Source organism: Aythya marila (genome assembly GCF_965140915.1).
Source record: "Aythya marila genome assembly, chromosome: Z".
Classification (NCBI taxonomy): domain Eukaryota; kingdom Metazoa; phylum Chordata; class Aves; order Anseriformes; family Anatidae; genus Aythya; species Aythya marila.
The window spans coordinates 66,976,407-66,999,957 of record NC_139080.1 but is presented as its reverse complement, the minus strand read 5'-3'; the positions used below and the strand labels follow the sequence as shown (position 1 = coordinate 66,999,957).

At 37.3% G+C, this 23,551-nt stretch overlaps 1 protein-coding gene across 1 annotated transcript in view; it reads right to left on the bottom strand.

Annotated features, from left to right (window-relative positions):
• Positions 1–14,434: 14,434 nt before the first annotated feature.
• DTWD2 (DTW domain containing 2) overlaps positions 14,435–23,551 on the bottom strand; it is a 103,702-nt gene continuing 94,585 nt past the window's right edge. The window contains exon 7 of the mRNA XM_082784148.1: positions 14,435–14,495. The gene's annotated coding sequence lies outside the window, so the exon portion shown is untranslated. The remainder of the gene's footprint in view (positions 14,496–23,551) is intronic.

The window sequence follows — 23,551 nt, the reverse complement described above, 5'->3', positions numbered from 1 at the left end:
GGAACAGGCTGCCCAGGGAAGTGGTGGAGTCACCATCCCTGAAGGTCTTTAAAAGACGTTTAGATGTAGAGCTTAGGGATATGGTTTAGCGGGGACTGTTAGTGTTAGGTCAGAGGTTGGACTCGATGATCCTGAGGTCTCTTCCAACCTAGAAATTCTGTGATTCTGTGATTCTTGAAAAGACAACTAGGTGCAAAACAGTTATGGCTGTGAACTTTTGCACTGTGCAATATCCTAGTTCTTGGCATTCCCCAAACCATGGACTATCATTAAAAGCCCCATGGGTTATTTTCCTGCCGTGTGCAAACTCATCTGTCTTAGAATTGTTTCTGTTTGCTGTACAGGCACTTTACAACAGGAAAATAAATAAATAAATAAATAGATAGATAGATAAATAAATAAATAAGCATCTTCTATTTTTGCTAAAGATGCAAATATTTTCTCTTAAGACAAAGCTTTTATCTGCCCAATAAATTGTAATTTGTTCTTCTGCTCAAACAGAACATGTCTGGCCAGAATTTTTGATTTGATGGGAACAAAACAATACCACCTTTTTATTAGATGAACCTGGTCTATACTAACTAGATAGCAATAGAAGTGTAACACCAGACATGAAAGCCAAGCATCAGTTTCAGCTTTATGGGCATGTTGCCAATAATTACTCCTCAGAAATCTTTGTCTCACTAAAAATCACTCCTCTGTCCTCACCCATCTCTGTAGGCAGAAGTTCTTGAAGTCCTTCTCTTTTATTTATACAAAACAATACTATTTCCAAAGCAAGTGTTGGCCTATGATCAAAGAGAATAAATACTCCCCTTTTCCCTCTCCCTCTTAGAGAGGCCACTCTATTTGAAGTTTTCCAAATAAGCCAAATAAAAAAAAAAAAAAAAAAAAAAAAAAAGAATCAAAAGACTTTAACGGAATGGCCTTTCAATAGCTTGACATGACACGTCAAGAAAAAAAAAATGGGAAGAGATAAGGAAAACACCAGAGTATAAATGTCTGGAAACTCAGAACCACGCTGTAATCCCATGACAAAATAAACTTTTAAAATCCTTTCATTAGGCACAATTACAAATTTATCTCCTGAAAAGAATAGCCTTCCTCAGAAAGCTTTAAAGATTTACCTTCTCTCCCTTCAGCTGCCAGAAACTCTGAGGCAGAACACAAGCAAAAGTCTTGAAGACCAAACAAATCTTAAGACCCTTCAGGTTGTGAGATCAGACCCTTCAGAAGTGTACAGCACAGTTTTCTAGAGAACATTACCTTTGCAAACAAAATGAAATAGAGCCCCAAGGCTCATTTAAACTCTCTAAAAAAGTTGACATTATAGTTTTTCCTTTTTTTCTTTAAAACCATTTTATTTCTCTATAAACTCAGAGCACCCACCCATCACATCAAATAGGGACACAATCAGGGACAAATTAAAAGCTCACCCAAATTTGGGAAGAAACACTGTAGAGCAGCAGTGCAACACAAACCAGAAGTGAAAGTATTTGATAACAAATTAATGCATTCTTTCTTACAGTGCCATTCTAATGAAATGACTATTTTGATAGTGGAAGGAAAAAAATCTTTAGCACTTATGGTCTTATCTGATCCTAAAATTCTATAAGTATACTTATGAGAAAAACTTCAGAGACAATTTATCCTATCCACCCACACACGGATAAAAGGTGGAACAGCTTCCACTTCAAAATTGTCTCTACATGTCAGCTTTTGTAAAGAATCAGATTCTCTTTTTCCCACCTATTGTCTGCAAGTTTTTCCTCTTGTGCAATAGCTTTCAGCATTTTTATGGTTTCTGCAACCCACATAACACAAGAAAACTAAAGCATTTGTGCAAGGATGTGGACTTTGCTTAACTGAGCAGAAGCTGCATGGAATTTGGCACGCTATTGCTCTGATCCTTATCAAATAGTACAAGGGAGAAATGTGTGCATGCTTAATCCTGTAGAAAAATACCTTTTATCTCTCCAAACATTTTAATTCCAGTTAAAGAAATAAAAGAGTAAATGGTAATTGCAACTTGGAATACTAAGGATAGAGCCAGCTATCTTGCACAGGTAAAGTAGACAGCTGTGGTAGACTGGTTGCAATGGGCACCAACACAACAAGGAGCTAGTGTGTGTTAAGTACTGTTCCCACTTTTTTCCAGTCTGGCAGCAGCAAGTGTCCCCAGGTACTTTGCTCCCATCTCTGCTTCTCTCCTCTGTGGCCATAATCCAGTCAGTTGTTACACTTTGGTCTTATTGCTTTGGGCAATAAGATTCAGCTAAGCTAAAAATTTAATAACATTCAATTCTAGATCAAGCTTAACCTGGAAAATTAAAGGCATTACAAAAATAAAAAATAAAAATAAAAATCTTGGGCCAGCCAAGTGAAGTGTGATTGCAAACAGCCCACTTCTCACCTGGCAGGGTTAATGCAGCACTGCCAAGATATCTATCCAGATAAGACTCCCTCATGGAGAATCAGCAGTTGCCATTCTACAAAGACCTCATTTCTGCTGGCAGGCTGTTCTTTGGAGTTAGGCTAGAAAACAATTCAAAAAAAAAAAAAAAAAAAAAAAAGGAAAAAAGAAATAAAGAAATTGAAAAAAGCAAAAGAATGTTTTATTATTGTTCACTTCTGCAAAGGAGAACAGAAATAGAAATAGAATTTGGGGCAGAGACAGCAGTGCATTCTGGCAGCAAGCATACTCATTTCTTTCTGAAAGATAATACTATCTGTCAAGATCTAGCCATAACAGGTTTCATATACTGCTGTTCCTATTCCTCACATTCAAGTTGAAAAGATCAGAAATTGTTTTCTATGGGACTCCAAGCCAGAAATCATTCTTTCTATCCAGGTTGCTGTATGAATGAAAAAGGTTAGCAAGCCTAACAAGACAATAAAGAATAAATGTGGGGTAAAAGAGAAACCTGAAAAGACATGTGCGTAGAAGCAGTATACACAACATAACTTCTACATAGCCTACTGAAGAACTTCAGCAGGCTGGCAGGAAAAATGAGCAAAGCAAAGCAAGAATGCAACTGAGCTGCATTCATAGTAATTCCCTTTGGGAGATATCAGAAAAAGAAATAAACAAAACTTGCTGATAAACTCCTTTAATACACTATTTTAAATATTACCACTCAAAAACAAGCCTCTCTGAAGTTTTTCAAACTAATCTCAGGTAGTATCTCTAAAAACCAAAGCTATCCACTGGACAGAGCTTGTAGCAAGATCAGTAAATCATTCTGTCAATTATTTATTCTATGCCCTAACTGTCCCTAGCCTCTGCATGAGAGAGCAGCATTCAGGTTTACACTGTTTTGCTTTCCACGCTCAGTCACAGCTCGTATGCAGGAGTCTGCAGGCATTCTGTAGCACATACTAGTACAGCCTTACATAGATTGAATAGTGATCTGCCATAGGTCACCAGTGACGTCCCCAGCATTACCACAGTGCAGTTACTGAAGAACAATGGTGAGACATGAAATTCAGAATTTTGTGCTACAGATCTGTCCCCGCTGACAAGTACAGATATTACTTGCAAGCAGCAAGGGGTACGTAGTAGAGGTATCAGCACTCCTGCTACGTAATGAGAATCCCAGGTAGCTGGAAACAGTTTGGATTGGATGTCATCTTAGTTAATAATAGAGACTGATGCTGGGGAAAAAAAAAAAAAAAAAAAAAAAAAACTTTTTCAACTAGAAAGTCACTCAACTGCTCAATTAAATTGAGCTCTATTTCTCTATTTGCCTTTCCTGAAGACAGAGTAGAGCTCCACTGGAACACGCTGCAAAATCAACACAAAAAGTTATTCATTTTCTTTCTCTCCTTAAAATACGTGCATAACATCACTGAAGTCCTTATGCTGTGAATTCTCCATGTTTTTAACGAAAAGATGGGGATGTAATCTTCTTTGCCCAACAAGAGCATCCAGCAGCAATATTACCAACTATCTCAGACAGCTGATATTTCTTCTTTCTACAATTCATACTGTCTTCAACAGCATAGACTATAATATATGTTTCTTAATATTAAATTGTTTAACACCAGAAAAAGACAGTATTTTAGTAAATGTTATTACTTCCAGTGGACATAAGATTCTAGACATATTAGGTTATGACTGACTAATACGATTACTTCCACTTAAGCTTCAGTTTCTTCCACTTAAGTTTCAGCTTCATCAACCTCTACAGAAGTCCAAGGTGCATACTTTTTTTAAAAAACTTCAGGGTATGTATACTAGAGGAAGCATGAGATTTTTCAGCTGGAACTCTCTCCACAATTATGCCATTTATTTTCAACTGAATATATTGCAATCATTTATATACATTTTCCTTCCTCTTTCTCATTTGATGAGAGTTGCTAGCTGCAAATCTACATCTGACCACTCTGACAGCTGCTCTCAGAAATGTGTTCCCGTCTAACATGGACTATGATTTTTCTGGTTACTGGGCAACTATAATGTTACTTTTCACATTCCTTAAAAAATGATGTTCTTTATTGTACAGGAATTGAAACTTTATGGAATATAAGTAAAACTAACAAAGAAACAAAAAAAACTTGCCACGCATTGTTTGAAAACATAAATTCAACATAAATTCTGAAATTTAACCAAGAGATTCATTTCTCTCTCTTTTTTTTTTTTTTTTTTTCCTTTGTAAAATGGTCTAAAGAATAGGACACTGTATTCTAACATTCTTCGTCCTGGTGACTTTTTTACAAACCTGCTTACCTTTGTGGACTTCCTTAATGCTTAAAGCTTTAACTATGAATCAATATTTCCGGGATTAATATCTCAAACCTCAGTTCTTTAGGATACTTTCACATAGTTCTGAACAGAACTAAATAATAATAATAATAATAATAATAATAATAATAATAATAATAGGAAGCATGCTGGCAAGTAAAAAATAAAATACATTAAAAATAGGAGTATGGGTTTTTTGTTTGTTTAATAGCGGTGTTTGAATCTGGTCTTACCATCATGTTGGAAGTTTAAAGATAGACTTGCCTTACATGTTTTCCTCTCTTGCAGCTCAGTATGCAGTCTTTCCCAAACTCATCTCTGTAGTACTTCTGAAGGAGGTACTGTAGTACCTCCAACCTCCTCTAATTTTTCCTCTGGTCCTTCCTAGCTTCCCCACTTCTCTTTGCTGGACCATGTTGATGACTCAGACTCCATTCCAAGTCAGCACTTAACAGCACTGAAGCATAATGAAAGAAATCATTGCAGCATAATGAAACTTGGGGAAAAGGGACAGGAAATAACTCTGTTGTAAGATAAAATAAAGCACAGGCTTTCAGAAGGTTGCAATTTGTGGATCCGAGCTTGAAGCAGACTCGTAACCTTCAGATGTGTGCCTATCACTGCCTCTTCATGTGATGCTAAAAGCAAAAATGATTGCTGTAGGATAAACTGTTCTGTGTGCTTGGCTTAGCAACCATAGGCTATCGGGTGTCACAGCACTACCACGATCTAAAAAACGTCACAAGCTACAGCAGGGATCCATGGAAGTGATTTGCCTCTTATGAAGGTAGCTCTGTTTATGAGCTGCAAAGTGTTTTGAATGAGATGTCTGCTGCTCAAACCTGTTACTTCTGGCGAGACTTTTCAACGATACCTTAGGGAGCCATTCTAGACAACTAGAGGAATTGTCTATAGAAGTTTACAAGAGGTCATTCTTTAAACATATCCTATGCTGTACTTGATCATTTCATGCATTTTCACTAACACACAACTCCCTCTCTATGGGCCTCACCTCATGAAGCCAGAAATTTGTCAGGTCTCCATGTTTTCTTTCTACTTGATCTCCTCATGTAAGCCTGGACTGGGGAGTCTTGGGTATTTTGGACAGCAAAATACAAACACATTGGAAGTCTGCTCCTTTCCACATTCTTGACGGAATATATAGACCAAAAATAACATGTAAGCTTGCTCATTATTAAAATAATTTACATAGAGAGCATGATGTAGAAAGGACTCAATAATTGGGAATTCCTTTCTGTGAGTACAAATCACATCAGAGTCAGCAATGAGCAGATGCTAGAGATAGGAGAAAATTGAAAATGTTATTGGATTCTGTAATCAAAATGTGCCTAACTGAACCCCATTTCATATCTTAGAGTGCCTTATTTCCCAAAGTAGCAAGCCCCAGCAGGAAGCAGGGACAGGCCCAAGCAGAGGCACTATCTCGACATTCAGCAAGAGCTTTAACAGACCTCTGAGACAAGTTCAGAGATATAAAGCCAGCAAGCAAAAAGGAGTATTATTTACATAAACAAATTGCAAAATTAAAGCTTTAGGAAAGCACACAATGAGAATTTCTCCACTCTTCACATCTGAGATTTCACAGCCGTGTGATGTAGCAGCCACTATAAAATAAATTCCTGCTCTGGAAAAGCTCCAGGCTCTAAAACAGGTGTTAATGTCAGTAACTGAGTCACAGTGGAAAAACAAGTCCTGTAGGGTAGCCATAAAACAGAAGATGAGGGAGAAAAAATGTAGACTAAGCAACCATCTTTATAATACATCAGAAATAACTGCTTTAAATATGTTCAAATAGCAACACTTAAGTCACTGACACCATGCAGAAATTACAGGTTATATTGAGCTATTTAAGCATCATGTCTTTCCTTCTTCCAGTATCATAAACAGTGGACTGCACCGTTCCCCTGTCTCAGACCCATCTGGCTTTATAGGATACAATTTTACTTTCTTTGTTTATGCGTACCTGCCAACGGGAGATATAAGAGCTTTGGGAGGGAGAGTAAAATCTGCCAAACAGTGCCAGGAAAGAAACATATGGGCCAACATAGATATATTATTAATTTATTTGTATGTGGATTAATGCAGGAAGACAGATTTTATTGTTGGTATTTTGCAAATGAGACACTGTATGTGATCTTTCAAGAGTAAAGAGTAGAAGAGCTGAATTAGTACATTAGATCATTCAGGTCTTGAGAGTGCATCTTTGAAATTAACAGCAGTTTTGTCATTGGTTTCAATGGAAAGAAGATATACTCTGGCCACAGCCAATATTTGAAACTTCATAGACACATGCAAGAAATGCCACAGTGGAGAACCAAGAAACCAAATTAATAAGTCAGCATATCCCTCACACATAATATACTGCTCAAATATCAAATGTTCTGCCTTTGAAATATAGATCTCTACAAAAGGAGACACAGAATGATCATACTTAAACATACCAAAAAATACCAAACATACCAAAAAAAGGCAGAAAGAACTTTCCACAAAATCAAAAGCTATTTCATTGGAGAAAAACATATTGTACCATAAGTACCTATTTTAGCATTTGAAACAGCAAATCTATGTTGTTATTCAATGAGACAAGTTTCCTCATTACTGTTGCAGTACTTTTGATTCAGGAGCAAGACTTTGCTTTTTTTTTTTTTTTTTTTTTTTTTTTCCCTTGCTGTGGAATTAGAATTCCATGCTACACTTGGATATCAGAGCTTCAGCTGCACATACCAGGACACTAGATTTTCAAAGCACCCCTGCCAAAAAACTGATTTTGGAGCAGTCTTCTGGAATTAGTCATTCTCCCCGGCAAGTTACGTTTCTGACTGCATCATCCACAAGGCTGAGACAGATAAATATGCTGAAAAGGTCATGCCATGTAATAGTTGCTAAAGGGATACTATGAAAGGCCACAACTAATAAGTCATGTGGGGAAAATTTACTCACTAATCTTAACACTCTTACAGTTCTTCTTTGCAGAAAGGCAAAATTGCTTGCTGGCACAGAGCTAGCATAAGTATTAGTCTAGCTAATACTCTCAGTACCTTCCTTTGTGAAGTCTTCTACTGAGACGTACCAGTTGCTACATTTGGTGTAAGGGTTAATACCAGAAATCAGTGCAAAAAATGTTCTCAGAGCATTTGTTGTTTTCTGCAGCAAGGCATGAATATTGGAAACTCATCCTGGATACAGACTGTCTTTTTATAATAAAAGTGTATCTAGAAACAAAGTATATGGAACAGCAGCTTACCTCACAAGATAACATAGTGGGAATATTTGTTTTGGCAGAACTCATAGGGAAATGGGTAATGTTTTGTAGGAAATTTTAAAAGATAAAATTAGGTTTGGCTCATCAATAAAGTAAACTAAATTTCAACATTTAGCAACCCAGGAAACTAAGCTTTTTTATTAATCTTTTTCGTTGCCATTTTTCCACTCAGTGGCACAGATCATTTAAAAAGATAACCAGTGGCTGAGCAGAAAGAAAGCTCCTGATAAACAGCAGCTTTAGGATGGCAGGAAAGTTTATCAGGAATACTTGCTGCTGTTATAAACTTTCAAATGCAAATGACATAAAATCTGAGAATCTGGCTACAATATTTCCTGTCATATCTGTTTGTATCTGTGGACAGTCATTCCTGGCCGCTGGTGCTGTGACAGCACCAAAAGAGACTTGTATCAATCTCTTTGGGACCTGAACTTCCAGTGCTTTCGGGCCTACACCAGAAAAGAACAGACCACAGAATATGTGAAGATCAGTCCCAGTTTGTCTGTTAACCAGTCTAAAGGCCTTGACAGGAAAGAAATCTGCTTCTGTGCAAAGCATAGCTGACAGATCTGCACTGAATATTCCTGGACGTCAGGAAAGCCTCAGCAGCTAGGGGGAGAGTGGCTTTGGAGATGGCTTTTTTGTTTGTTTTGCCTTTAGCCAGGGGAATGGATGGGCTCAGTGATGAGGAGGACAGTTCAAAAACACAGGATGGGCTCAGTGATGAGGAGGACAGTTCAAAGATAGATTTACACGTAATGAATGTAAGTTTCATGAATTTCCTGAAATATTACACTGTTGCTGTCTTGTGTACATCTTCAACAGACTTTTCATATAAAAACATTTATTCTGCTACTAATATTTGCCAGCTAGGAAAATACTTTAAAAAATATTCTGGGAAGAAAATGGGAATTTTTAAGTGTGCAAGAGAAACCAGGGTGAAAAAACATTCAGTGAGGGAACAGGTATTTCTTTTTTTTTTTTTCTTTTTTTTTTTTTTCCCGCCAGAGCTCCTTCATTTCCTGGAAAACAGCCAGAGCTTTCTTTTAGTCTAAAGAAAGGTTTAAGCCAGGGCTGGAGGTTTATACGTTTTTTCTGTCTCCGTAACACGGAGACAAATGTGTCCACTCCTGGGCAGTGTTAACAAGGACAGAGGGCGGAGTCCCTCAGCTTCCCAGCAAATTCACCCTTGTAGCGTAGGCTTTGAGTTCACACAGCACCTAGGAGTATACTCCACGTACTTCTGGCATCTACCTGCCAGATGCCATCCAAAGCATCTAGCTACTTACCTAGAGCCTTGGGAAGCATATATAACTTGCATCTGTGCTGTCTCTCCTGAGCTGGCCTCTGGAGTCCTACTTAAAGCCCATATACACTGCCAAAGTATGACCTAAATATGTTAGTCTAACTGAGATCCAGGATTTGAAAGACAAACAGAAACCATATGTAAATACTGGTCTTTAAAATTAATTTATACAGAGCTTTGAAACTTTAACAAAAGTTTGTCTGTTGAACCATCTGTTCTGTACCATAGATCATTCACAGTTAATTTGTACAGGTTTCTCTGACAGCAATTGCAAATAATTGAGGTCAAGAATAGTTTGCTCATAATTAACTGGGAAACTGGGTATAGAGTGAATAATGTATTTTCTACTTATCCTTCTCTTCCTTTCAAGAACTAAAACAATACTGTTGTCACCATCAAGACTTTGCTGTCAAGAAATATCTGATTGAGCACTACAGCTCTTCAAGTTTACACTGCTGTTGTTGCAGCCATTCCGATGGAGGTATAATCATGTACAGCCAGGCAGCATTTGTCCTCGTTATGCAGGTATTCTTGGAAGAGATCATGCTCCTACCTGGAAAGCATTTAAACACATCCTTAGCCATCTGTTTAGGGGCGACACTTAAAGGTTCAGGTGCTTAGGGTCTTACAGGACAGAAGTCCTCTTCTCTTATCTTTAAGACTGGTGAAGAATTACAGATTCTTCTTAAAACAGTAGAACCTGGTATTTTTTGTCAGTTTGAATTTAATAGCTAATATTTCACTTGCTGCCTGAGGGAGAAAAATCAACACCTGCCATTTTGGAGGTTGTACAGTTGAAGGCTTGGCTGCTCCAAACACTTACTGAAAAGCTACAAATCTCCAGCTAGCTGTTCCAGTTCATTAAGGGTGAAAATGTTTTAAATACGTATGATTCAGGCTGTCTATGTAATTTCTTTTCATAAAGAAGAATTCAAGCCAACAGTAGCTTGTAATTTTCTAACCATAAAATACAAGTAGCTGAAACAGCCTTCTTCTCCGTAACATTAAGGGCGCAGTCGACAATGCCCTCTACTAGAAAGCTTCTGCTCAGTCAGGTAACAGGGCCTTCTGGTGAAGCTCTGCTTTCTCCTTATTCATGTTATTTTGCAGACTAAACAGTCACTTCAGGTCTATTTATTTACATATAGACTAGATTATTAGTTAGATGGAAGCTCTGTTGACTCCACTTAGACCCAACTGGTAATATCAAAATCACTGCCATAATGAAAAATATTCCATTTGCCTATGACATTCAAAGTAGAACAAATTTTGACATTAGCCCCTGGAAAGAACACAAAACAAAGTGTACCAAAGAAATCACAAGTGCACCCTCACAAAGCTCAGAATTTATCTAGTGATTTTCAAGTCAATCAAAAAAGGAAAGGTACAGGCATGAAATGGAAAATAAGAAAAAATTTCCAAGCTTAGAATTAATTCTGAGAATTAAAAGCACAGTAAAACCCAGGATTAACTCAAAGGTTGGAATGGGTGTTTGAGATGGTGGGATAAAAACACTCATCCATTAAGACTTTTCTTTTCAACAACTTGTTAACAAAGTTCAGCCTTCTTTGAACAGAGGCAGAAGCCCAGGTACTTCTAGGTTCGTGTCTGCTTTCGCTGCAATGCAATACTTCAGGTGCCACCTGCTGGATATTCAGCCCTCCTGCACTGCACCAGCCTAGTTTCCCATCTGCCTTCCCAAATCTTTTAAGTATTGACAAAATAATTTTTCCTTTAAGTGTTTTCTTATCCTAATCCAAACAGGTGCTTTACTAACTGTATATTTCACCAATATCCAAGAGTGATAAGCAATGCTGTATTTTCAGCCTCAGTCCTAAGTCTGCATGTAAGAGACCAGAAAAGACTGGAACCTAGATGCAACATGGATGTGACTTGTCCAGGGGAGGATGGGGAAAGTACCTCATCCTACCCCCCAGCCTAACCTATTTGGTCCCATCTACCCAACAAAATGGCAATACTGATCAATGGGATATCTGGTCTGCACAGATCTGCCAAGTCCTGTCAAGTCTAGCCTTCATCAGAACAAAAAAAGAAGATTAAATGAGAAAACCTTGAGGACTGGTGACTGTGCCTGGTCTTTAAGTAACAAAGTCCAAATATAGGTTTGTGCTGAGGGACAAATATATATATATATATATATATATATATATATATATATATATATATATATATATAATTCATGTGAGATTCAGCATTTGACTACCATCATGACATCAGATACAAAGCAAGCTAAAATAGCTTAATCATGTATAATGTATGAGCACTAATAAGATTGAAGTGAATGTCCGTGGTTGACCACTGCCTTACAGCACAGGAGCAACTGTCTTTGAAATTCTGCATCTTGTTCGAATGGGCTAGCATCCTCAAGTAGGTAGAAAAGAGACTTTTAGTCCTCTGTAAGCAGGAGTTTTTAAAGTTCCTCCATCTACCTATATGCTGCAATGTTCAAGTGGAACTACAAAGAAAGTGTTGTTAGCAAATACCAGTGTTTCATGCTGGTAACTCAGGCTAAATCTAAGAATTGCAGGACTGTATTCAGAGAACCAAGACATGTATGTGTGTGTGTGTGTTTCTATCTCAGGGCGCCCTTGTGCTGTAAGTCAACAGAAACTGTGAGAACGTGGCAATGTATCTCTGTTCTCATCAGCAGTTAACCCCATTTGACCTTGTTGGACAAGGCCTGGGGTCATAAGTGGGTATTTGACATAAACAAGGAGTCGTTCTTAGTTAAAAACAACCCTATGGAAAGTGGAAAGAAACAGGCACAATTACCCCCATAACCTCAACCACCAAGAACATCCAGTTTCTCTCATCACAGATGCACTTGATCCCAGTGATGTTCAACGGTCCCTGTTGGCTTTACCTCCATAGTAGAGATCTTCAGCACCTTGGGGGTGTTCTGGCACTATGAAACAAGTATCACACTCCCAGAAGTGTGGAGGCCTTATTAAAACCTCTGTTCATGGGTGAGAAGGACAGAGAAGAAGAGCAGTAGACAATACCTGGGTTTATAAAACAGCAGCACTACCCCATTGTACATCACATTGTGCATCCCATTTACTTTCAGTCAAGCAAAACACACACACAGCACTACAGCAAAAACTGCTTGTACATTTGAAATTTACCTCTTATAATCTCCCTGTACTTTTACAGTATACTTTTTCTTTTCCAAAGTATGGCATTGACTCATCCAGTGTGCTGCATATGTGATTATCTCCATGTAAAGCAGGCTGGGGATCTCTGGCCTAAAAGCATAAAAATTATGAAAATATTAACATTCTCTCCTGGAATTCTTAATATAATTAGACAATGAGAAGTGATAGGGAAATCAACATACACGGAACAGCAAAATGAGAAAAGCAGGCTCAGGAGGTTTCACTGTTTTGTGATTCCCCTTTAATGTGAACTAGCTGTCTAATTATCAGGTTCTACAAATCAGCCAGTTTCTGCCCTTTTACCACTAAATTTCAGACTGGTCTCCATGAATCTGCTAACACAATTTCCCACTTACTTTCTTTGTCATAATGCAGGATAGCAATTTCTCTCCTTGGAGAGCTCTGTTTCTCTCCTTTGAACAAGTCAGTTCAAAGGAGAAGAGTGTGGTCACTTATGCATGCCAAGATTACATCTGCCAAGGTTTCTCACACTAAGTATCATTCACACCTGCCTGAAATTTCCTCCCAGTTGGACTGCTCCCTCCTCCCAGTCTTAATGCCAGTCTCTCCAGAACTCCCTGGCTGCCTTCCCTGGCATCCAGATGATCTCTTTTCCCAGACACTCTCACCTTTTCACCATGATCTAATAAAGGCAATTCTGCTCACCAGTAATTTCAAAGTAATTTGCTAAGACAGTAGTTAGACTCACATAGCTTCTGTCATCCACTGCATAGGTTTGTACATAAGCTACTAATTTCCTGAGGAGTTTGAAACTATTCTTGGTTGGTATCAGTGTTGTACCCAGATCTCACACAATATTTGTCAAGTTTAGAATGTTGTGACAATTTTCCTACAACCTGTAATTAATCTTTTTAAAAACAAAACAAAACAACCAAACAACTCCCATCAAATTATTTAGTCAGTCTTTGATCAAATCTTGGAAATATAGGTCAAATTGAATTAACCCAATTACCCCTTGCTCTCCACTTCACTTTGTGTTTCAGTCATTCACTTGTCACTAAGATGAAGCATTGTTTAAAGGAGAAAAGCTTTCCCTATCTGGGCATAAAAGACTTGGTGGAACAGAAAGCTTTTTCATTTGGGGGCTGCCCTTGCCTTCACTTCCTTTCACTCCTCATCTGCTCATCATTACTGTAATGTTACTAAGGCAGAGAAACAGATGTCAACTGGCTCGTGTAGAAAAATAACATCCAAGAATGTACATATAATTTCTATGTAACTATGTTATAAAACAAATTTTTTGAGGATTTTCCTTCTTCCCACTAGCTGTACAAGAAATTTACAACACTTCCTAGCTGGTCTTATCCCCTTCTCAGCTTGCAGTGAATTGTGGGATGCTTGCTTTCTTTTAGCACCCTTGTAATATGCAAATCTGATGGAAGAGGATAGTATTTTACTGCAGTTGCCAAAGGGCATCAATTAGTTTATTTTCTTTCATATACATTTTCCTAGTAAGCAGTAGTGATTCTTGGTCACACTGAAGAACAGATACCACCATTAAGGCTCTCAAATACATAAACAGCCCTGCTCTTCTCAAGAAAGCAATGAAAGGAGTAAACATGACCTTGAGCTCCAGGAAGTACAGTGTAACACAGCTGCAGGGTTAAATATGTATACAGGTTATTTTTATGCTTCATCATCCAGATCTGTAAGTAATATGGTTCAGAAGTGATGCTGCATCACCTTGAGGAATTCACAGCTACACAGCATCAGTCAGAGCCAGATCAAAGACCTACTGCTGGAGGCAATAACTTTTTGGTCTCTGCTTGCCACGATTCAGAAATGCAGTTTCTCTGCAAAAGCCAGACTTACTGGACTAGAAAATTCATCAAGCTGTTTCTTTCAATTAGTCATCACGATGCACAGAATGAGTTTCAGCGCTTCTCAGCATTCCATATGGGTTAGCACTGGTTTCTGAAGATCATTTTGAAGTAGGCAAAGCTGGAGGGAGGATCAGGTAGGTCACTGCCATTAAAAACACTTTCATCAACTTCTGCCAAAGTGAAACTGCTGATTGCCCATTAATGCAGCCACCATCTTTCCATATATTCAAGACTACTTTGAAATCAGACCCTGAAGTATCTACTCCCTCTCTGCTTTTGTACTCTGTGATCAAATGAGAGCATAAGAAGCACATTTATTTAGCATTCTCATCCACAGTCTTTAGCAGGAAGCAAATGTGTCAATTTTATTCCTGATTGATACCACATCAGTAGAGGTTAGGAACGCATAAATTTACTGTTTGGAAAACACGGAAGCTCTGGAATAAGAACAAAAAAACACATTGCAAATCAACCTGAAAAACATCAAACTAGAACCAGCTCATGCATAACAATTCAAAATCCTGATACTGAAATGTAGCTGATTATTAAGTGGGACAGTTTAATAGGATACATAGCAAGGAAGTGAATATATATATATATATATATATGTTTGGGTCCTGCATCTCATTAGGGGGCAGAGAAGGAGCAGTCATTTGTTAGCAAAATGTTAACAGCAAGTCTACTGGGTATATATCTAGACAACTTACTGAAAAGCTTCAGACTAACAGAAATAACAGCATAACAGACTAGAGGAAGAATTTTGGGAAAAACTCTTAAAAGACTACCATGTGTATCAGCTTAGCCAGGGTAAATAAAGGGGAAAATAAAGCATGGAAGACGCAAATATCTGAAGGAAAGAAACATCAAGGGAATAAGAATGATTTGCTGTAATACAAAGCTTGCTGTGTTGAACAATAAGATGAAATTAAAATAAGGACACAATATGGCTAATACAAAAAAAATGCTAAAATATATTAAGCTATGGGAATTATCACAAACAGAATTGAAACAGTGAAAGTGTTTAGAGATGGAAAAGAGCAATTTTTTTTATATACAATCATTCTGAAGCAGAAATTAACATGATATAGAAACTTGCAAACAGCATTAATCCTACAGCTCTTTTTGTCACAATATTTTTATCTAACACAACAGCTAATGTCTTCAAAAATTGCAAACGTAAATATTGCATTGATAACAGCAGGAAATAGCCTTCTCCTTAAAAAGCTGTAATCTTGGCAGGCTCTTGTAAACACAAGCACATTTTTTCACTTCATATAGACATTGGGAATGCAACTTCGGAGTATTTATGCCACTTTTCAAAGTGAAAGTTTGGGGGAGTTTTCTCTGTTTCAGCCTCCCAGCTGAGGGGAAAGAGGCCCACAGCAATTAGAACAACAGGACATACCTCTTGATGTTTGAGAGGCCATAGTGGCATAGCCTGCAGTGTACCCAAAAAGCTGCCACAGAAAAGCTGTACACAAAAAGCATCCACAGCTGAGCTGCCCACCCCCCAGGTCTGTGGGACACTGGACTATGTGGCAGCATGAGGACTGTACCAGAAGAAATTCTCAATGCTTTTGAATGATCCATAGCTATTTTCATTATCTATCACATTATTATTAAAACAGTGACAGCATGACAAAGACTGCAGATTTTCAGATAGATCTGCGGAACGAAATGGCAGAAAGCCTGCAATCTGACTGTACACACAATTAAAATGAACAGACTACAGAGACAGATGTAGTCCCCCCTGACCTTAATGATGTTGATGTTTACATATGAACCTCCCCACTCAGCTGCAGATAAGGAATGACAGACAATACTACAAATTAGTGAAGGTCAATAGAGCAGGAGGCAGCAGTTAGTCAATTACAAAAGCAAACCCTTTGCTAAAGCACCAAGTTCTGTGTTTTCTCAGTATAATCAACCGCCTGAGTCATGGAGTCTAATAAATTGAACTGTTTTTCCTTTGTCTAATTGACTGATGCTTGGAATGGCATGAACTTTAGGTGTGCTAGAATTTAAGTCTTAATATCATGTAGCAAAAGGCAGACATCTAATTAGTCTGTCTTCAGGTCTAATGGCTGCTTCCGCAATGTACTGGTCCATCCAACCATGACAAAGTCTTTGCTTTGAAGGTGTTTAAAAAGAAAAAAAAAAATTGTTTACAAGCTATGTATGAACTCTACTGGGTGCTAGTAAAGTTGTAGCAAAACAGTTCGTGTGTGAAGAACAAGGATTGAATTATAAACAAAAACAAAATAACACTTTTCTCAGATAAGGTATGTTCTTTCTGTCAGAAAGATGATGCAAATCATCAAATTCATCTTCTTGAAGTAACAACGGATAATAGTTTTCCTGATTCATTGCACAGAATAAAAAAAACCTAAAAACTCAAATAGCCTTTAGATCTGTCTTTTTCTCCTTGCCTCTATGGGTTATCTGGGTAAATATTCAAACTCTTTCTAAGTTACATACAACTTCAAATTTTTCAGGTTCATTGTTTGTCCTATGTTTCCCAAATATTTGAGCTGAACTTAAAATGGCCCACAAAGGAAATGCTTCCAGCTTGACACCTAGTGATCAGCAGCCACAATTACTGTTGTAGTTTAAGGGAGCTGCTACTTTACAGCACTTCCTTTAGGCAAAGTGTTTGTCTGTGTACTTGAGCTTAGATGCTATTGCTGAGCTTTAACTGTAATAAAGTATTGGAAAACAGCTTCTGCTAGTATTGGTACCTGAATTTTCAAAGAAATACAAGGATGCCCAAATCTCATTGCAAGACTCGGTACCTAACAAAATCTCAGCCCAAATCAGGAGAAATATTATTATTTTATGACCATGTATCTGAGTAAAAAAGTATCTGGTTATGGAAGGCCCACAAAGTTTACCTACTCCAGGATTTATGCCAGTCTTCCCCTCAAACTATGATATTAGAAATTGGAATGTAGCTGTAAGACTCCACTATTATATGATCTGCAGCATGAAAAGACAGTGCATGTAAGAGAATAAAAAATAAGACAAACTCCAAAAACTACTTTCTATGCACAATATATTCAGAATAATACTATATAATTTCTCCTTTGGAGAAACATATTGTCTAGGGTTACCATTAATTAATTTTGCTTGCAAATAAATTATAAGTAAAGTTCCCATAACAATGCACCACAGAGCACAACCCCAGCAAAGGGATTCTTCTGAAATCAGAAACTAAAGAAAAACAGCTTGAAAAGCACATTCTTGGAAATGCAAAACAAAATAGCTTTCATTTATGCGCTATTTGGTGACAAAGTATACACACGCTCTCTCTTCTCTCTTTAATCACACAATATTTTGCATGTCTATTTATACATTTTTATATATACAAATAAAACATACAATTTGAAAAAGCACCTACCAAATCAATTCAATTTCCCATTGTCATATTAGTACTTTCTCTGCTCCGCTAAACCTCTAGCCATATTTTTCAACAGTCTCTCTCTTTAGGCTGGGAAATTTCCTAGCTATTTTCCTTCTCTCCCAGCTGCGCAGTTAAGAATGCCTTGCTAACATGTTTCCCTTGAACTGATACTGCTTCTCAACTATCTCTGTTCCCCAGTGTCATACTGCTATTTCCGCACTAAACTATGTATTCTATCACTACACGAGATTCATTCCCTAAGAGGCAAATCAATTTATTTGCTATTACTCACTTCTTTCACCAAGGGGATACTTAGTTGAAAATCAAAATTTGTTTTCAACATTCTTAAAAACAGAACACTTCAAATGCACACGGTGGAACTCAAGTTTCAACAGCTCCAGTGCTCACATATGTTTCGAAGTGAGCATCCAATGTTTACAAAAAGTATTAAAACAATACTTCATGTTGCCACATAAGGCTATCTATCCAAAATGGAATCACTGACATGATTCTGTTAAAGCCATAAACATACATAAACATTTTCATAGCAGATACAAAACAAGGGAGAGTAAGTGGACTTTGAGTCTCCCATTGGCCATATTTACTACATTTTATATGCCCATTCAGTTCCAGTTTAACAGACATAATTTCAAAATCTTTAACAAACATTACAGCTTCTCTTGAACCCTCATATTGGTTAAAGGGATTTCACAACAGGCACTGGTCTGACAACACTTCACTACTACTGCCTTGTATAGTCAAATTTTACATAAACATTTCCATTCCATGGAAAAGTTGCTTACGCAATAATATCAGCAAAAACTGAGTAAATATCAGAAGCCTATGTCTCCATTACCCACAGCCACTAATTAAAATAAATGACTGGTATAAATGACTTTTAGCAGGATCAGTGCTCAAAACTACGGGATTCCCTGGGGATTTCTGAGAAATGAGAGCCACAAATTTCTTTTTAATGGAAGATGGTATTTTGTCACTAGACAGAAATGTTAACAAACACTAAGGCAAAATTTGAGAAGGTTAAAAAAAAACTGCAGCTCTTTTCATTACTAAACATTAACAGTGCTTAATCTTTTTCCCAAGGGAGAAATAATATTGGTTTTGTGATGTGATAGTCACTTGCAATGTAATAAAGTTTTGTTAAACAAAATTACTTTCAAGAGAGTGTCTGAACATATCTTTCCTTTGGCCATCAAAGTCTGTTTCATTGCCCAAAGAAGCATGAGAAAGATACAGGGGCAAAGCAAGTAGAGGAGGAGGACCAATTGTTTTTGCAGACCTGTGCCTTGATGTAACTGGGTGCTGTTGTGAACATTGGCAGGATCGGACATTTTGTGCTGTGCTGGATATGTGCTACTTGTGGAGCAAGCAGAGTCCAGAGAGGACCTGTGAAGGACTGAGGCTCTCAGTTACCTCAAGGAACAGACACAATAACTACCTCTCAGATACTCTGGTACACATCTCTACGTCTAAATTCACTGGGCACTGTGTATACCAGCAGCATCTCCACCAGTGTGCACTTGGGCCCCTTTGGAACACACCGGTTGTGTCTGCATGGGAAAAAAGGAAGGACTGTTCTTCTGTAGACCTTCCTCAGACAGAGAAGTAGCCACATGCATATGGATGACTGAAGGACAGGGTTCAAGTGAGAAGACGAAAGAGCACCAACATGACCTTAAAAAGCCATCCATGAACATCTCCTATAATTTAATTAACAAATCTTGAGCTGGCTCTCATAATTTATTACACAATAAGTGCCCTATAGAAAGTTACAATCTGATAAAATGTCAGCTCACACATGAAGGCCAAAGAGGTCCCAAATGGGAAAATTAGAGAGATCTTCCTGAGGAGCAAATTTAAAACACAACAACTTATAGAAAACAGATGCCATGGCAGCAGAAAATTGTATGTTGCCATTTTAGTATAAGATCCAGCCTTATGAACCATAAAGTGTTGTAATCTCACATTCACATACAAAGCCTCTGGAGCAAAGAAAATGGAAAATGTTGCTAGTGATCTTTGAAAGCAATGTTAATAGAAAGTGGTTAGCACAGTAGGGCAAATGAAAGAACTAATTTATATGCTGTTAAACTCCAGAGACTCTGAGAAGTATTCTCAATTCTGTCCAATCAAAAACTAGACATGTAAGAGAAAGGATCTGATAATTTATTAGTTGGGAAAACTGGGTAATCTGTTTTTTAGCAACTTGTCAGGCAAAAGCCAAGGCACTGATATTTAAATGTGGCTTTTGTAAGAGGTGGGTCAGTTTATGCCCTAATTTGGGAAGAGGGCATGTCAAAAGAGAAACCAAGGAGCCTGGGATACAATTCCTAGCATAAAGGAGGTGTTGAAAATCAAGGAAAAGACAACAGAGGGATTTGAAAGGCTCAGGAAACACAAGCATTCTTGAAGAGGTATCTGCAGTATCTCATGCTTTTGTAAAACGTAAACTATGTTTGCAATTTATGAGAACTAGGATTTTGCTATGAATAAATTGTGGCCTGACTGAGAAACCCCTAGCAAGACTGCAAACCTGACTTCTCTGTTTCACAGACACACAAAAGTCTCTTAAGAGAACAGAAAAATGCATAGGTGAAGTTTGCATTATCTACGCTGAAATTAGCTTTGATGTTTTGTTTTGTTTTTTCTTCCTCAAGTACTTTGGCAGGGACAAGCTTAAAGACTAATATGACCTACATCACTCCACTGAATATTTGCAGCTAACTGGACAGCTTATGGACTTGCAAAACATATGCTACCCTCATAATGATGTTTAAAGTTCACCACTTTACATTGCAGCTTATATGAAAGATAAATGTGGCCAGTTACCACATCTCACCCATTAAGAAATAGTATTACTCCACAACATTATCTGAAATCTTTTTGTTTGCACCATTAACCAAAAATCATGCTCAACAATATAGTTTGAGATTTAATTTCTTTAAAAGAATTAAAAGCTACTGTGAATCCAAATTCTTGATACTCCTGATAAAACTTACATTAAATTTCAGAGGGTTCATCTATTTTCTACACCAAGACATCTACTTTCCTGAAATCAAGCCATACTGTTCCATGCAGCCTTAAGAACTGATGACCTATGTATCACATCACAAGTACTGTGTCATTTTTTATTACAACAGACTTTTGATCCAAGGACCTCTGAAATATAAACATGTCATAAGAGTTCCCTGTGTCAATGTTCTCTAAGTGACATTAAATATAAAACCTCTGGCATTACGGAGCATCATTAAAATATTTTTTGTCAAACTGAGTTGATTTAATTAAAATCTATTACATCCTACTATACAGTGGTAAGGCACACTGCTAAAGATAAGGATAGCATGCAAGAGCTATAGAAAATATTGCTACTGTTACCAAAGTTAAAAATTTGCCAAGCAGAAATGTTCTGCTTGTTCAAAAACAGCAAGCTGTTACGACTCAAAGTAATGGCAAAATAGTGTACAGTACTATTTCAACCAGTCACCTTAGATTGTAGTAGAATATATTTTAAGTTTAAACCTTTAAGATTAAAAATACGGTATGTGCGTGTGTGTGTGTGTATATATATATATATATTATAATACATATATATATGTCCCTAAGCTTATAATCTCCTCAACCTTACTAATTAGATATTTAATTCTTGTGGAGTGTGTTCTCTCTGTTGGATTATAGTCATATTCTAGATTTGTGTCACATTTCTTTTGCATTGTAGTATAGTTGGCAGAAAGCTATGTCAGAGCCACTCTGTAAGGAAGATGTAGCCACTTTCCATTTCTCTTTGCAGCTACATAAAAGATTCAAAGTCTTGTCTCTGCATAAGCTATCCAGGTATTATATTGAGCTTTTGAATGCCATTGCACACTAGAACATGTTTTCAGCTCTGAGATGTTAAAACAAATTTTACACACTGCAGTGAAGTCCATATTCCTGTATAAAAATTCACGAGGAGAGTAAGGCAAATGCTAAAGAAGCAGTCAGGCACAATCACTGCAGAAGAAGAAATCTAGCCTTACTAGCCAGCACTAATGAAACAGACAAATAAGAAAGGCAAAACTGACCCAATTACTTTCCTAAAACTCCTTTCAAGCAGAGAGCAAGTATGTTATCAGTTCTTGGCACTGAAATAAAAATGATTAAATTATGCAGCCTTTGTAAGTTCCTCAAAGTTCCTCAGATAACACTTATTACCTTCTGTAAAACTTAACTATGGGCTGCATTCAAAACTGTGACATATTTGCACAACAAATATATATTTGATTAATAATTATGAAATTAAAACTCAGCATTTCACATTTGCTATACATTTCCTGTGTGAGCTACCACAGTTCATATTTAAAAGACATTGAATTTCTCTGAAAGTTTTCTTCTGTCCCTGCTTACAATATTTAACTTTAAAAAATAAATAAATAAATAAAAAAGTTCACTTCTTCAGGAAGCTGAGCGATATGAAATGGGGTGCCTGCTCTACTCCTACACACCTACGTGTATAATTTTGACAGCATATGCTCTTTTGAAAGCCAATTCAACTTGCCTGAGAACTGGTGCCTACTTCAGGCAACAATGACCATCCACTTAGCTCTATATTAAAACGAAGCAGTTGTGACAGCTTCAGAAGAGATATACACAAATGCTGTCTTGGATTCAATCCTACTGCACCCCTGGCTACTCTGCAGGACAAAACTTATTAATACTTAAACATCAGCATTAACACTATCATACATTTTACATAGGATGCTTTGGTTCCAACATGATTTCTTCATTGAGTCATAGGCCAGTGAGGCACTTGCTTCTGTCTCATCTGAATTATTCATGAGGCATTCCCCTGTAGAAATCATTAACTTAACTGGAAGAATCACTCAGCAGAACGCTCTTGTCATTTTTTATTTTTTCCCCTTCATTAGGTTCCAATGTAAAGCAAAAGTGCTGCCTTTTTTTTTCCCTCAAAAAAAAAAAAAAAAAAAAAAAAAAAAAAGATTGTATGAAGTATTTATTTATGGATGCCTATTACCTGCCACACATCAGAAACAGCATCTTGGATTAAAAGCTGGGACATCTGTTGTGCACTAGACAAAGTTCCTAAAAATTTGTGAGTAAATACAAATAGGTTGATATGAATACCATTTTGGTATAAGTAGATAAATAACTACCTGCCAAACACCTACTTCTAGGAACTAGTACCTTTCTCAAAATAAAGGAATTAGTATGACAGTAACTTTAGATGAACTTATAAATGGGAAGAAATCAGCCATTGCCATGAAATGGACACAATTCATACAATTATTACAGGAAGCTGATGTTTCATCTCAGAAGTTTGAGACGTGTACAAAGAACTATAATAATACAAATAGGTTTCCATCTTCAGTGGTTTTGAGGCAGAAGAATGCACTCAGTGTTTTACAAGGAAAAAAAATCAAAGTCAGATGTCAGATTTAAAACTTACAGTTAACTCAATCCAAATCTCCAGAATTTCACTGAAAGCTTTACAAAGGTTAAGTTCATATCTCTGCAAAGGACAGCACAGGACCTTGTTTGAGAATTTCAGTGGAATATGAACACAAAGACTGACCTAGCTCTCTGAAAGGTTATAGCATTCACATTACAGTTTTTCTGACTTGAAAGTGACGGGGAGTCAGAGCAGATGTAAATCACAGGGTCTAAATTCTCTGTTTCTGTCATTCATACCTCTCTCCACATCCAACCAATTCCTTCAAAAACTAATCCCCTGTTCCTAAATTTGTTTATAGCTACCTTTGAAAAAATTAAACAAACAAAACCAG